Consider the following 6,000-nt stretch of genomic DNA (forward strand, 5'->3'; position numbering starts at 1 on the left):
CAGGGTCCTTCTGATCAGATTCCACAGAACTAACTGGGGGGCGAGCTCCACTTCTTCTTCCCCGGGCCCCACGCCCCTAGTCCTGGGGCAGAAAAGTCTGAAAATGTCTTGCTTCAGATGGAATGTCAGCTTACGAAGACCTCAAGAGCTATTCTCTCAAGACTTCATCTACTGTGAGTTTCACATCTCATTTTGAAAGTAGAAGGCTGAGCGCTCCGGCCCACTGTGGCCCCGCAGGACTGCCCGGCCCGCCCCCCACCCCACCCCACCCACATCCCAGCCAGGCTGAGCGGGGCAGCAGAAGGAGCCCGGCGCTTCGGGCGGGGATGCTGACACACGTGGGGAATGGAGGCTGTGGCCGCGTCAGTCCAGAAGCGCCTTTACTGATGACAGGCAGGGAGGGGGTCACAAGCAGCAGGTTGGGGCTGCAGGGGCTGTGGCCGGGTCTCTGCACCCCCGCTGGCCCGCTTTCTCACTCACGAGCTACCTGCCTTCTTTGGGGTTCACTGTCCTCCTTGTTCCATCAGGCTGTGGTGTGTGTAACGCACGGAGGGCTGTGGGGACTGAGTTGGTACAAACAGGACTTAGGAGACTGCCTGGCAAATAGTGTTTGCTGTGAGTTAGCTTCTGTTCTCTCGGTCTGGGCATGGGGCCCGTGACGGTCCCCGGCAACCTGTCACCCTCTGGGAGCAACGGTGCTTCCCCAATAGGCGAGGGCGCACCTGACCTTCTAGTGAGGCGCCAAGGACACAGGAAGTGAGCTTGTTCCGGAGGGAAGCCCCTGGTGTGGCGCCACGTCCGGTCACCTGCTCTGGGGACCACCGTGTCCCGCAGTCCTCACCCTCAAAGTCACCCAATGGAGCTGGTGAGTCAGTCCTTCTGCTAACGGAGGGCCGGGCCGACCTCCCCCGTCACTTGCCCTTGACCTTGGTGTCTCCTAGCAACACGGCCTGGGGCATCTCCTCATCCCGTGAAGTCTCTTTCCTTCCCCACAAATGACAGCATGTGGTCCCCGAGGGCGGCGATGTTTTGAAAACTGGGTTCAATTATTCACACTGCAGGGCAGCCGTTAAAATTGTGAACATCTCTAAATATATTTCATGTATCATACACATATGTACTTTGTATGTATAATTACATATCAACAACAGACTTCCCGCTGCTCCTAAGCGCATGAGGAGAACAAAGGCATGATCCGCAGGGTCCCGCCCACACATGGACGCAGGAACAGCTGCTCGAGGGACAGGTTTATTTACAGCTTGCCTCGGGTTATAATAAATGGTTATTGTTCTATTGTACAAACAGGACGGGAAAGGGTTCTCTTAAATACAAAGACTGCAAATGGATACATGAAAAAATTACACACATGTACAATATGTATAATTTATAAATGCAAAGTTAAGACCTCTTTAAATTATTGCACTTCTGCATTTTACAAAGATTTCTGTTACACGTATAAAATAATTTTTTTGAAGTTTACTCACTCGTCGACTACAGTGCAGTTGGAATTGTTAACGTGAATTTCTCCTTCCGAAAGAGAGCCCACGGGCACTTGGGGTACACACCCACTGGCTAGACGCCGGGGGGGGGGCTGCGGTTTGGAGCCCCGGGGCTTGTCCCACGGGGGCAGCGCGGCTTGGCGGGGAGGCGGTGGCCAGCAGACTCGGGGTGCCTGAGCCAGGCAGGAGGACGTGATCTCTTGTTCACATGGACTTGTGTAGAAAGTCAGCTTTTCTTTTCAGAAACATTCAAAATGCTGCATTTCCAAAATTTTGGTAACTGTTTCACAGTGTTTGGAGTGGGCACATTATTTCAGACGGGGCAGTGGTTGGGCCCGGCACCAGGCAGGGCCGTCACGTAGCACTGCCTCCTGCAGGAACAGCTCTTGGCCCTTCGGTGGCAGTGACCGAGCGCACGGGACGTCCCCGCGCCGTGGCTCTGTGGAAAGCAGTGTCCCACCTGTCCCTCACGCAGGCCACCGGGGCCGGCAGCCAGGGCCGCGACGCCCACCACAGCGTGGCATGTCAGGCGGGCTAGAGTACTCGAAAATACGCTTTTAAAACATGATTGACAAACAACTGCAATGAGACAGTCCATTTACACTTCGGCAGAGAGACAGTAGCTCGCAGGCCGGAGCTGAGCCGGCCGTGGGACAGCGGCCTCCCTGCGCCGCCGTCCGCCCGAGGCCCTGGGGACCCCACCTGGGCCGGGCAGGGCTGGCGGGGCCGGGGCTGCCAGTCACACCCCCCACCCCCCCGCCCCCCACTGCAAAGCATGGTCACGGTCACGGAAGAGCTTAGCATTTGAGCGAAGAGAGTGATGCTCCTTCAGATTTTAAACCTGTTTCTTGGGCAGCATCTCTGTGTTTCTCTCTGTCCCATCTTTTAATGATTCAGAACCAGACCAGCACGGGAATGCATCTGATGCTTCAAACAATCAAAACGCCCAGTTAAAAAAAAAGACAGAAAACAGAAAGTGTACTTCCTGGATTGGGGAGCACTCATTAATTAGAACTTAGGATGAGTCTTTAAAGAAACTGGCAAAATGAGTATCAGGATGAATAGTTCTGCAAATGTCAAAATGTCACGGCCAGGTGCCGCTCACAAGCGTGGACAAAACACCCGCCGGCATACTGGGCTGGTTTACACTTCACAGCAATTTAAAACCCAGGCGGAAACTTGCAAGAGGAGGGAGGCGCTAAGCTGACTAAATCAATGCCTTGAAAGAATTAAATCCTAAATCAGCCCCGTGTAGAAAGCAAAGACATGTCAGAAATATATAAAGATAGAAATTATTTTCAAAATTGAACTCATGCATCTGTGCCTAAAGCCCAGCAAAGTCACGTCGTAACCGGTCACAGATCTTAGGAGCCGCAGGAAAGGAGCGTGGGCAGCTCACTGGTGGCGGTCACGGAGGCGACTGCAAAGCAAAGCAAATCAAAGACAGAAGCCCGGCAGGAGGGACAGGCCCCGTCCCTTCCACTCGGGAACCTGCACGGACGATGTGGCCCCGTCCTCCGTTACACTGAAGCAAGAAGAACGAAAGAAGAACCGCGGGAAGAAAGATGAAAGAGCTCAGTGTTTCAGGTAAAGGCACGGCCAAGGCGCGGTGAGGAATTCAGTCCTGGTTAAAGCTCAGACCTTAACTTCGAGTTCAGAGACTAGAACGTAATATCAAAACTAAGTTTGCTTTTAAAAACCCAGGTAGCGAAGGACGGGAGTGGCTTGGCCGCGCGGCGTACAAACATGTCTGCTGTGCTAGATCATTCCGATGGAGCAAAATCCACTGAAACTGGCTGTACAAAAGTGTTTAAAAATCTAAAAATCATGCTAAAAAGAGGAAACCTACACTGCACAAGTCTCGTTCCGAGGGAGCTCTGTTTTGCCGCCGTGAACAGTCAGCCGGCGGGGTGCCGTCCGCACAAGGGACAGTCAGAAAGGAGGGGACGCAGGTTCCGCACGTGCGCCTTGGAACTAACCATCCCTGGGAGACAGGGCCCCATCCTGCCCCGGGAAAAGGGCCCTTCCTGAAAGTTACTTTGCAAATCCAGCGCATTTCTTTCACGTTTGCCAAATTAATTAAACCACAGTCAGCTACTAACGAATAAGATGCTTGCATTTTTCAGACTGTCATTCCACTGCCCACGTTCTGTATTTCATGTCATTGGCATGCGTTTCCAAGGAAATTTCTAGTTAAAAGACACACTCACTTTCTCTGAAACAATAATGGAATAACTGCATTTGATAATAAAAACTGTGCCTGTTATAAATCACACAGCCAGAGAAAATGTCAGCAAATCAAACATTTTACCAATACTTAGGGCTGATTATCAAGTTTATCGACTGAACAGAAAAATTTAGCCCAACAGAAAATACCAGCCTAGTGAGAAACCCATCTAAACTTTTGGTAATAAAAACCATCTGCCTTTTTAAGAAAAGATTTGGGGACAAAGATGAGCACGCAACCATGAAGCTTGTCTGCTAAACACATCTGCCAAAATAATAGAAAAATATTCCTAATTGCACTTTTCCTCAAAAACAGATTATTAACTAAACATCACCTCATCCTGGGGCCATTTTAGATCTATGATTCCTAAGTAAATCTTACACATGGTAAGAGCAATATTAATAGTTTACATTAGAATATAGTCCTTGGCTCAAACTTTGTTTTTACTATGACAATATTTCATAAGAAATCAACCGGCCAGTAAATCTGTACACAGTTCTTTGGGAAACTGTTTAGAGGTCACGTAACACACCTGGCTATATAGAAATAAGAGAATATTCTGTAATAATCTACCAGAACAACCACCTTCAAATGCAAAATAGCCATCAGACCCCCCCACGAACTATTTTCTATATCCAAAAGTAGAATCCATGCACTCTCTTACCATCAACCCTTAAAATCAGACGATCTTAAATGATATTCAACACCCCCACCCCTGCTCCCCCGACCCCCGCAACTCAGTCCCCAAGTGAATTAGGCGACTAAATCCACCTTTGTGATTGGCGTTGAATTTGATGGGCAAGTTTCATAAATTTAGATGCCAAAAAAATATGAAACTTTAAAAAATTCAGTTCCATGAAAACACTAACATGAAAAAAGGTGCTTCCTAGTCAGCTCTTTATCAAACACTATTATATTTTTCCACACCAAAAAAATCACTCTCTTTGAAGAATGCAGCTGACTTTTACTTTTCATGGATGCGCTTACTTCTCTCTCTCACACGCATTTATGCATGTGTACATACATGTGTATATCGACATACATGCGCGCACGTGTGTGCCTAGCCAGAGTGGTATGTCTCTCTCTCGTTTCCCTGCTGTTTAATAGCAGCAGCAGCCGGGGCTCCGTGGAGGGAGGATGCAACCCTCAGAAGCCCAGAAGGAAACCGAGCGCATGGTGTTAAGTAGGAACAATGTTTACGTGCAGGTCTCTTTGCTGCAACTTAAACAAACCATGTTGTAGGAACGGCTGACTCATTATTGCAAAACCCAGGCTCCTATGAACAACACTGTGTACGGTATTGAGTATGGAGAAGAATATTTTTAAATGTATTTGATTGAAGGTATTATTCCAGTTTCCCGCCGCATCAATAGCGGGTTTGTTATGGATCGGCCTGTCACATTCTGAGGCTCGAGGAATCCCTGCAGGTCGGGACTCACCACAAGTTCAGGTTCGGAGGTCACTGTGTCACTGTGCTCAAAACCTTAATCGCATTAACAGGCAGCGGGATTCCCCTCGGCTTACAGCCCCCGTAGGAAGGGGCCCACGCTGTCGCCTCCAGATATGTTCTCTGAATGTGGACACTGTGGAGCAACGACCCAGCAGACACCCCCCAGCAGACACGGGCGTGAGCAGGGCAGGGCGCAGAACCCGGCCCCCCTCCCTCCCCGGCCCGGACGCGACCTCCCGCAGGAGACCGAGGGGGGACCCGGGAGGCGGTGCAGCCGGGGAAGGAAAGCCGCAGGCAACGGAGTCTACGGTCTATCGGGCCTTCGGGAGAAGAGAGCGCTGACGGAATGTGCAGAATGAACCTTGCGTTTTGAATGTGACCCTGAAATTCTGCAGTGACACAAAGTGGAAATTTAAAGAAATCATTATTCAAAATTCACATTTTTCATCCATAGGGCTTGTCCATTAAAAAACTCATCAGCCTTGCTCTTATTTTGTTCTTTGTGCAAAACGATTGGTGAATTGGCCAAGACTGCCATGAAAGGGTTCTTAAAACCTTCTCTGACCTCCTCTGAACTGATGAGGGGACCCCAGCGATCGGTCACAGGGGCGGCCGCAGCTCGTCCCACGTCTGCCGCCGCCGTCAGTACTGGGTCTGCGCGCCTCGGCCCGGAGCACAGGCAGAAGCCACGCGTTGGACGCGACTCCGAGGCCATCGGCTCTGAGACAGGACCCTGGTTCCCCTCCCCGACTGCAGAAGGATGCCCAACACTGCAGCCCCTGTGACACCTGTCCCGAGGCCGGCTGCCACACTGCACACTGCTG

Source organism: Furipterus horrens, unplaced genomic scaffold (assembly GCF_987537825.1).
Source record: "Furipterus horrens unplaced genomic scaffold, mFurHor1.1.pri manual_scaffold_6, whole genome shotgun sequence".
NCBI lineage: Eukaryota > Metazoa > Chordata > Mammalia > Chiroptera > Furipteridae > Furipterus > Furipterus horrens.